Raw genomic sequence first — 11,166 nt, 5'->3', positions numbered from 1 at the left:
ATATATATATATATATATATATATATATATATATTTAATTGCCTTTGTTTTCTTCCATCAGTGTTGATTCTGAGGAAGTGCTCACTTACGCAGACCTAAAATATGCCAAAGAGAAGCAATTTTGTTTCTTTGATAAATTCAAGATTATTTCTCATTATAAAATATGTTTGGGGAAGTGTTCAAAGTTCCATCTCCAAGCATATTCCTAGGAGCTGGGGAAGAATGTGCATACTTCTTTCAGAAAAACAGTTGTCTTTGCATGTAAAATTGGATTATCTCTGGTTTAGCAGTGCCCTTCTCCATGGGGTTGAGTGGGGGGTGTTGAAGTGAGAAGAAAGAGGGTAAAAAAGTCCTTCGTTCCTAATATTACAAAACACACCACAACATAAACAGAAAAGAAAGTGTTTAATCACTGCAAAAATTAAAACATTTTTATTTCAACAGTTATAATTTTGGGAACCATGGAATATATTGTCCTCTCACCTATCTCTTCCAGCAGCAACAATGAGTATTTCTCATCATATGTAAATAACAGATTATGTTTCTGTTGTGTATGCATTTAGAAATGTTTTGCAGTCAAATTTGAAAGGTAGAGTTCCATTTGACCCATAGTTTGGGGGAAGGATTAACTCCCAATGAGAATTAGATATTTTTTGCCTGGGGAAAATCCGTTGTTGGGGGTGCAACTCTGCAAGACGAATGATTTGTCTCCAGAAGCCCATTATTTATTTATTTTATTAAATTCACATACAGCCAATTTATTTCCTGATGTGAGTTTTAGCAAAGGTTCCCAAACCAGGTCGCAGATTAGAGTTATCTGAAGGGCTGTAAAATAATAATAATAATAATAATAATAATAATAATAATAATCAACGATAAGAAAGCACGGGTCCCGCCCACAGAGACTACTTTGGTCCAGGCAGGGGAGAAGGAGGTGCATCAATATTTTTTAAAAGGCGCCGCAGGTGATTCTTCCGAGCAACTAAATTTGAGAGTCATTATATTTCACAACCTTTTTATTGAATCGCGACCGTCTCCCTAATCTCACTTTAATGAACTGAATGCCGCCAAGTTGTGTTTTCTTAGGAATTCATTTGGAGAGCATGGGGCCTTGCTCGGATTTCGGAAGTGGCCATAATTTGGATAACCGAAGGAGGGCTATTTAATCGTTGCTTTAATCTCTCTCTCTTACACACACACACACACACACACACACACACACACACACACACACACACACAGTTCTGTCGCCTTTGCAGTCCCAGGCAAGTCAGGTGTATGTTTGCATCCCCATTCCGTGTGCTGTGGTTTTTCTAACGTGGGCTCAATGATGGCTTGTGCCATATTCCATCAGTAGCCTTATGATCCTACTATGTGCTGGGCACTCTTACTTTAGGCTTTTCTGTGAGCCCCCGCAAAACAGGTGAGTTTCTTCCAAGACCGGTGACAGTCATCTAAATGCCAGGAGCACGAGTTCCAGCACTCACTCGGGAGGCCGAGGATGATCACTTGAGCCCTAGAGTTGGGAACCAGCCTGGGCGACAGAGCAAACCCTCGTCGCAAAAACAAAACAAAAAAGAAAGAAAAAAAGATAAAAGAAAAAGAAAGTAAATAAGCAATAAATAAATATAGTGAAAAGGTGGAAACTTAGAGATGGATTTTGTGAAAACAAATGAACAAAACATCACCATTGACAGCTATGGCGTCATCGCCAGTGACAGCCAAAGGGGGCATCTCCGTTCTGCTGCTTAGGAACAGGTGGGTCTGCGGGAGCATCTACAGTTCGCCGAGCGCGGATTCGGTGTCTTAAAATACACGCAGGACTGTTAAGTTCCTTTTAAAAGATCCCTCCGAGTAGCTGTTTGGCGTGCAAATTAATTCCATGCTCTTGAATCAGGTGTAAATAGATTTGTGCTGAAACAGAACCGCCCTGGGTCGGTATGAAGCAGGGGATTACCTCGATTTCTGTGCCTCTGCGCGCGGACGCTAGCGGCAGCACCTAGCTGAGTCGAACGACTCTCAGGGGACAGATGGGGTACAAGGGGCAGCAATTGCGCTCTTGCCTGCTCTGTGACGACGGTCGAGGGCAGCCACCGCACCTGGAGCCACCGCACCTGGGACCCTAGGGCCCTCTGGGGTCCAGAGGGTGGAATTCTGGGGCTGAAGCTGTCGCTCTCAACCCGGGGGCCTTCTGGGCTAGACAGAACCTGAGACCGCGTAGGGGAAGAAATGCTGATCCCCACTGGGCTGGACCCGCGTCCCTTTAGATTGTTCCCGTCGCAGTCCTTCGCCCCACTTCCCAGGGCAGGTGAGGACCTGGGGAGGAGTCAAAGGCACAGAAGCTCTGTCTTGAGCCCAATTGCCCAGCAAGGAGGAACCGGCTGTCTCGGCATCTGGTCAACCCAATCACTCAGCATCTCCCCTTCGTTTATTTAGTTTATTTGGTCTTTGCACGGAGCTGGTCTTCAGTCGCACCTCTCTGGATTTGGTGACGTTCCCCTATTTCAGGGTCTGCAGCGTGTGTCATTTATGACCAGAGGAGTACTCAACCCCTGGATTCCCACGGGCCATTCCCAAAGCCCATAAAATAGTAGAAATGGGAGCCGGGCTCAGTGGCACACGCCTGTTATCCTAGCGGCTCCGGAGGTTGAGACCGGAGGATCAGGAGTTCAAAGCCAGCCTCAGCAAAAGCGAGGCGCTAAGCAACTCAATGAGACCCTGTCTCTAATAAAATACAAAATAGAGCTGCGGATGTGGTTCAATGGTCGAGTGCCCCAATTTATTCCCCGGTACTCCCCCCCACACACACACACACACACAAAGATGGGGTTGAGGATGTAGCTCAGAGGTAAAGTCTTGCCTAGCACCTGCAGGGCCCGGGGTTTGATTCCCAGCACCGAGGGGGAAAATAACAGAAATACTCAAAATAGATTAAGAAGAAAAAAAGACTGCAGAGGAGCCGCTGGGGTGTCCTGTCTGCTCTGTCTTTGTTGTCACTTTTGTGCCTTAGCCTCCAGGGGCTGGTGGGACCCCGCACGGCGTAGGGAGTCCAGTGTTTCTCCTACAGGGTCTCTTCGCAGACCTGGTCTCTTTGCACCTTCTCAGGATCGGAGGGCTCATCAGTCGGACACCTGCAAGAACAGGTTTGTGGGGCTTGAAAGCACCCTAGGAGCCTGGCTTTCCGCCGGTCAGTTCCTCTCAATTCCCCCCCCCCAAAGGGCCGCTCCTGCATCCGCACCCCCAGGTCCCCAAGACTGGCAGGTCCGGGTCTGCGTAGTCATGCAATCCTTAACCCACGACACGGTTCCAAACTGAGAGGTGGCAGATAGGAAGAAGAAAGGTTTGTCGCGGGGCTTGGAGCCATCTAGGACCTCAGGAAACCCCGAAGATCCAAGTTTCAAATACGGTGCTGGCTGCAGCAGGAAGACAAGACTTGAACGCTAGAAAGCCAACATTCAGTCTCCTGCTTACCACGCGCCTGGTCTGAACCAGAGCGGTCAGAAGGTGCCAAACTGTCTCAGGTTCTTCTGGGCATGGAAAAATAGAACAATGAATTCTCCCCTGGGACATAAAAAAAAAAAAAAGAAAAAAGATTGTTGTACAATAAACAAAAACTTTAGATACTTTATCACTGGATGATAAAGGGAACCAAATTATTTTCAGAGAATAAGTCGACACTTCTCCAGGGCATTAAAGGTAACTTTGGTTGAAATTTATTTTCAACCCGAACGAAGTAAATAATGAAATGTGAAAGTCCCTCATCCCCACCCCAGGAGTGAACTCAGGGACATTTTACCACGGAGCCATACCCTCAATCTTTTAAATAATAATAATAATAATAATTATTATTATTATTATTATTATTATTATTATTATTAAGATAGGGGCTAAGTTGCTCACTAAAGTTTGAGGCTGGCCTCAAACTTTTGATTCTCCTGCCTCAGGCTTATGAGTCACTGGGATTGCAGGCATGCCCCACCTTCCCCAGTGAAAGATGAAGTTTTTAGGTAGCTTCTACGTTTCATTTCTTCTGGATCTGATCAAAGTGGTAGAAAATTAGGGCTTTCTGATTAGCAAGATTGGCAAAACAACATTGTTCAAATCCTAGCACCAGTTTTCCTATCTGTGTAACTTTGGGCAAGTTCATTAACACCTCTGTGTCTTCTCTTCTCCCTCCTCCTCCTCCTCCTCCTTGCCTCAGGGGCACTTTACCATTGAGCTAATCCAGAGCCTCTTTTTTATTTTGAGACAGGGTCTTGCTAAGTTATGGAGGGTCTCACTAAATTGCTGAGACTGGCCTAGAACTTGAGATCCTCCTGCCTCAGCCTCCCAAGTCATTGGAATTACAAGCAAGTGCCACCTGAATGGTCTTGTCTTCATTTTTAACTAGTTGTTTTGAGCAGTAGCTGAATCTTTACAACTTAGCACAATGCCAGCAGGGACTAAGCACTCAAATATATCTGTTGCTATTACAATTCACCATGGATTCTTAAGTATTGTTGTCACTGCATACCAATTATTCCTCTTATTGGTATGGGGAACACATGCAGTTGGACCATGCCTAAAGCTCTTTGAGCTCTGTGTCACTGAAGAAGTCTCATGGAGTGTGCAGTCAGATTCCTGAGATAAAGATAGGAGCAGATGACAGGTTAGATGTCTTAACAGTGACATTGGGAGGAAGGTAGTGACATCTTCCTGAGCTCCACCCTGGCACTTCCATAACCTCTGTTTTGAAGGAGTTATTCACATACACCTTTTCTTTCATGACTCTGTACTTCTGCACTATTTGAGCTGGTGAATTCCAACCTTTATTTGACTTAATTTTAAAAGTAAGCCAATTTTAAAATCATGAGAACAAAGTAAATTAAATTATTCACAAGTCAATAAAGTAAGGGTGCCCAGCACATAGTAGGATCATAACTATTATATTTGCTTTCCTAGAGTCTTTTCCTTCACCTCAGCCTCCTGTAGCCTGCCACACCCAGATATCCAAACTATCTCCCTCTTACTCATATATTCTAGAGGAAGGAAATGGGGATTGAGATAACTTTTCCCAGTGCCAAGCAAAAATAGTCTTTCAGAAGTACAAACCCACCTTGATTCTGTGAGGAACATCACTCAGGATTTATTTCATCTTACAATGGTGTCTCTCCACTCTCTCCCTCTCTGCCTCACACCTCTCCCTCACATCTTTCCTCCCCTATTTCAGTTTAGAGTAGTTCTTTTTCCTCTCTCTAAACCATCCATTCTGAGGATACTTTTCTGTTTCTTCTCTGATTTTCCTTTCCCACTCTGCTCCTGAAAGTCCCAGGATCTGGGGTTTCCCCTCTCCATGGGGACCCTAACTGCTTTGTTTGGCTACCCAGGCCCTACCCATGTTTGCCTGAACCTCAGGCTACCATCTACACTGTAGGTGTTCCCTTCCCTAAAGTATTATGCAAACACTTGGTTTCTTCTGTTCCCTTCCCCTTGCCATTTCTTTTCACCAAGACCCTTTCTATACTCCTTTCTCTGCAAGAAGCTACTTCTGCAGACCCTGCCCAGACCTCCATTGCTAAAATAGCAATGCTCCCAATTCTTAGTCCAGACTTCCACACTCAACCATTCAGCACTCCTTCTTGCTTCTGTAAAATTCAGTCGCAGGCTTACAACCTATTTCCCTGCAGGTTGTATGTTTTGTGTTTGAGTTAAGCATGTATGTGTGTATATGTAAGATTGTGTATGTGTGTATGATTCTTCTGGAACCATATGTCAGCTGTGCCAGGGAGAAAGATCTATTTTGCTCACTGGTGTAACTTCAGCCCTTGAAAGAGCATACAGAAGGTAGTGGAAACACAATAAGTATTTGTGGAATGAATGGAAGGCCATGTGTATCCGCACTGGGATAACTCTGGGAAGAAAGCCTGAAGTCAGGCTTTGCTGACCATTCATCGGGGAAGGATGGAGAGAACACAACAACCAGGTGATTCGCTAGAATCGCCATTGCCTCAGGTCCAGAAGGTTACCTGTGAGCAAATGACCCTGAGCCCTTAAGGAGAACTTTCTCAGGAGGTAAAGGAATGCAAGACAGACGGGAGAATACCAGCGATGGGTTGTGCCCTACTCCAGCACAGGGAGGGAGTGGAAAAGAGGGCGGGGCTTCAGGTGCTGCTAAAACTAGGAGGGTGGTGTCCTTGCCAGCCACTGCCGCTGCACCACTCAGCTTCGCCAGTGTGGATCAAAGCTACAGCACGAGTTTCTCCTTAGGCCAGCGGGTCCCTCCAAGGCTGTGCACTCTGGCTGGAAGACCCGAGCAGCGCATTCAAGAGAGGCTCCGAGTATGAGGCCTCCATGGGGTAGCTCCGAAAGGCCCTGGCCCAAGATCCAATGATGCCAGGGCGGTCAGGCCAGTCCTTCAGGGCCAAGATCCGTTGAAGGACGGACTTCCGAAGCCGGACTTGATCCAGCATTTATAATTGGCTTGAAAAGCCATCATAGTCCACTAGGAACGGACTTAGTGATCCTCCATCTTAGTTCACAGTCCAAGAGGGTTTGATCAGTCCCACCTCATCTGCTGTAGCTTCGGATGTCATTGCAGGCTCGGGTCCTTAATTGCCTCATCCCTTTAAATCCAGAATTTTTTTCAAGTATCTCGGAATCTCAGACCAATGGTTCAGGAGCACCGCATGGGGAAGGCAGGACCTGCTAGAACGGAGTTGAAAGTGGGGTGGGGGGGTAAATTTCAGGCCAAGAGGTGGTACCTGTCAGGAGTGGTCCCACTGGACCACTCCAGGGAGGGTCCCTGCCTTCCGCGGATAAAGTTACACAGGGCTGTCCCCCAAGAAACCCTGATTTAGGACCTCTCTTAATCTCCAGCCAGCTTTCTCCCTTCTGGAGTTTGCGAGTTTTCTATGGTCCTTCTGCCAAACATTGGAGAACATCCCCACCCCGCCCTGCCTAGCATCTCCAACACACGCACCTGCGCAGTGCCTTTTCCTCTTGCACCCTTGGAGGTCAGAGGGGTTAGCAGTCTGAACAGCTTCTAAGGTCTTCCCTACTCTACTTCTCAGGGCGGTTTTTCTAAGTGTCCTGACTGCAATTGCACTGGGTTTTCTGCCTCCTCCTGCCACCTCGCCCTTGGAGATAAACAGTCTCCCAGGATCGTTGTGCAGACTAAATCTGGATTTCGAAGAATCATTTTTTTTTTTTTTTGTCCGGCTCGGCTCCTCTTTGGAGCTTCCAAAGTTAGAAGAGCACTGAAAAACCGTAAGCGCCAAACCCCGCCCAGAAGCGGGGAAGGGCGGAGGAAGGGTGAGGTGTCCACTTGAGTCTGTGTGCGCCTTTCCGTGTATTTACCCGAAAGCGTACCCAAATAAGGGGCGTTCACGCGGCGAAGACTTTGGGGAGCCAGTTCCTGGCGTGGGAGCCGTCGGGCCAGCGCGCTGCGCGCTAAGGTTTCCTGGAAATGTCTCCCGCCGGGTGGGTCTCGCGAGCCCGGTGTCTTCTGGCCGCCACTGCGAGAAGAACCCAGAAAGGTGAACGTAATGGTGGAAACGCTGGCATCTCGGTTCCTGGGAAAGGATTAGGCGCCCCCAGTACTTTCGCTTTGGGAGTGATTGATGTGAGAGGCACGCTGAGGGCTGCGTAATTAATAAAGATTACACTCGTTTTGTCCAAATGTCCCTCTTAATTAACGGAGAAGCAGGCACGAAGGGTGATTTATTTGCATTTGGAAAATTCCCTAGCGCTGCCTCCTCGCTGGAGGCAGCTACTGGGACTCAAGAATGATTGGCAACCACCAGCCTGAAGCGTTCTTGTTCGAATCAAGTGTACCCCTTCCTTGCCTGGTCATGGTCTATGAGGCTGCATGCCTTAGGTTCACCCCGCCCCCAATCTCCTCCATTCTCTCCTGCTTAAGTTAGGCCTCCAGTTTCTTAAAAAGCGCAGCCTGGCTTGGCCGGTACTCTTCAGACCCGCAAGGTCCCTGCTGCGCCTTCCGTCCCCATCCGGAAGGCATTTTCAGGAGCCCGGATCACCTACTCCTAGGCTGCAGGAGGCCTTCTGGGTGCTCTCTGGGAACTGGCATCTAGATGGCATGGAGATGGCACCGAGATGGAAAGAAACGTTAGCTCGGTGTTCTTAAGGCCAAGGGCATACATGGGAAGTTGGAAACCTATTCCCTGCTAGCTAATATATCTATGTATCTAAATATCTGAGTGTGTATAATTTTTGTGGAAATTCCACCCTGTATGGCTGGGGGAATAGCTCAACGGTAGAGTGCTTGCTTAGCATGGATGAGGCCCTGGGTTTGGTTCCCAACACCTCCCCACAAATAATCGTAAAATAGCACTTGCTCCTTCCTTACTGTCCCACCCGTGTCAACCCAGCAGAAAAGTGCCGCCTCTCCCTTGAGCGGGGCAGCAATAAAGTGTACTCACTTTAATAACTGTAGATTTCTCCACTCGAACTGGGGGAGAGAGAGAAGCAAGTGCTTCCAACAGGATGGTGGGGGAGAGGAGGTGGGGGTAACCGAGTGGCCCCCAGGAGGACCAGAGAGCCAGGAAGTAGCTTCAAAGGTTTCTGTAACGACTCTTCGGCCTTTATTTATGTCCCTATTAATACAGTATCCATCATGAAGATATCGATCTTTATCCTTTAAACTGATATGCTGAGAATCAATTAGCCATGCAGATTAAGTTTCTTACATATCCAAATGTTAATCTTTCAGACTCAGGGCTGGTGATATATTTTTGCAGCCAGATAGTATTAGATTTCGTTTCGAAAAGAAAAGAAGAAGAAAGGCTTTCTGAAGCTCTTTCCTCTTGGGACTACTTGTCTTAACTTTTGGCCCCGGTTGGGTGCTGAACATGTAGGGGCTGGGGTAACTCTCATGGAGGTTTTTGAGGACGAAGAACAAAACCGCGATGGTGACCTGTGTGCGGGGGACCCGGGAGAGCTTTCTGCGAGACGGCTCAAGGAGAGTTAGTCCGAGATCTGCACTCTTGATCTGTGCTCTTGTACTCCAGGGAGCGAATCACCGCGTCTCGCTGAATCCTTTCGATCGGTTTCCTTGTCCAAGAGGGTCAGTTTTCATTTTTGCAGAGTTTCCCCTCACGGTTCTTCCACTTCCAATCTTCTGAATAAAAATTGTTCTCCGGTGCACCCAAAACCTACGACTGGTTTAAAATTTTGAGTGCAGAAAGATTAACTTAAATTAAAGCAAGAAGTGCATGTTATTTCTTTGGTGATGGGAGACGGAGAAAAAGTTTTCAATGAAGGGAACAGTGCAAGTCATTTATAGAGAGTCAAAGGCTGAGGAATCCTGGTTCGGTCACGACAACGAGAGTCCCCCCCCCCTTCCTTCCTTCTTCTTCCTTCCTAGTGCTCCCCTTTCCTCCCTTTTCTCTCCCCCTCCATCCCTTGATCTAGAAAGAATGTGTCCCTAAGTGAGTGAGCCCTTCCGGCGATTTATTTATGCGCGCTACACTCTCCAAGGACACCCAGGCAGGAGCTGGGGTCTCAGGGAAGCAGATGTACACAGCGTATTCTAGTATCTTGCTGGCGTCCCTGCCCTGGCTACGTGGGTCTCTGACCAGATCACGCCCAGCTTGGCCCCTGGGAGTTTCTCCTCCACCTGTTGCGTTTAGTTCGCTCAGTTGGCTGCGTAGTCTCCAGCTCCAGACCAGCGTTTAAAAGCAGAGGTCCGCGGCTGCTGAGCATACTCGCAGCCGGAAGCCCTGGGCTCCGGTGACCCGAAAGTGGCTGGAGTCCAGGCTCAGCGGGGAGACCGTGGGTTTGAACACTCGTCTTCCAGGTTTCTCTTTTCCAGTTCCTTAGCGCCACCCGCCATCCCTTCCTCTGAAATTCATCCCGAGGATGAGAAGCGGTGGCAGCTCACTGATGGATCAGGCCCTGGGAACGTGGAGAATGGGAAAGTCCAACCTGATTCAAGCGAAATGCTTGTTAACCCCCACCTCCGCCCTACCACTTCTCTCCCCTCCACAACTCCGCCAGACCCTGGAGCGAGGCATCAGTTCCGACTCTTTGAGTCCATGCAATCTAGGGCAGGAGCTTCTGGAGGGGTCATTTGCCCCCACCTGTTTGCTCCAGACAAGCTCTCAGAAACCCAGGAGACCCTCCTGCTTCCCTTATTCGCGTCTGCCAGCTCTGCTTCCGCCCCCACCTCAACCCTCCGCAGGCCTCTACATAGGTTAGACTTTTCCCTTACCAAAGACCCAGGATACCCCCAGTATCAGCCAGTTCCCGGTCTAAGAAAGGCCTCTTGAACCTTAACTGCCCGCCCAAATGCACCAGGTCCCTTAACTTGTGTGCCCGCACTCACACTCACACTGTTCCCCCCGATATGCACCAGAGTAATTACCGAACTTCTTCTCTGAGCATCAAAATCTCCTCCCAAGCATACACTTAACAAGGTGTGCAGAGAAGACTATTTTATTTATTTTTAAACTTATTGACTTATTTATTTCAAGATGCGTTTCCTCTGGAGAACGGGGCTCTGTCTTTCTTGTTGGCATAAAAACGTTTACAGACCTAAGTGAACTTCTGTAGGAAACCAGTTGCTGTGAGATTCATTCTCTGCCTCCTTCACTGCCTTTCAATGTAATTTTTAACACACACTCCCTTTTCCTTTCCTCTTTTCCTTCCTCTTTCCTTCCTTCTCACAAGCCATATGTTCTTTATTGGGAATCTGCTCACGAGTTCCCTGCGGCTCCCTCCACTGCAGGGGCACTGCCGGGGCAAACCCACTGCAGCCGGCCCACACCACGTTTCAATGAGGCGTCCAGATCTCCATCCAGTTCCTAAATCCGAACTCCTCCCGACGAATTTTCTGGTGGGGAGAACAGCGGCGCCAATGCTTTTGACAAATAACTGCGGGGGTCCTAATGACGGTCTCTGTGGCTGCGGCGGCAACGGGTTTAACCCGCACCATTTCCCTATCGGTACCAGAGCATCTGGCCAGGAAGTTCGTGATGAGGAACCTGGAGTTTTAATTTCTTCCCGTGAGCACGAGACAGTCCTTCTGTGGCATAGAGGGTTTCACTGCCTTTGCCAACTCGAGACTGCATCCTGAGAGTCACGCCTGGGGCGGAGCGTAAGGCCAGGCGCTTCCCCAGCCCACCAGACTCCCAGAGCTCGGCCTCCGGCCTTCGACCTTGTAAAAAAGGC

The sequence above is a fragment of the Marmota marmota genome, unplaced genomic scaffold (assembly GCF_001458135.2).
Source record: "Marmota marmota marmota unplaced genomic scaffold, marMar, whole genome shotgun sequence".
Lineage (NCBI taxonomy): Eukaryota > Metazoa > Chordata > Mammalia > Rodentia > Sciuridae > Marmota > Marmota marmota.
The sequence above is the reverse complement of the archived record's forward strand: the minus strand, read 5'-3'. Positions refer to the sequence as shown.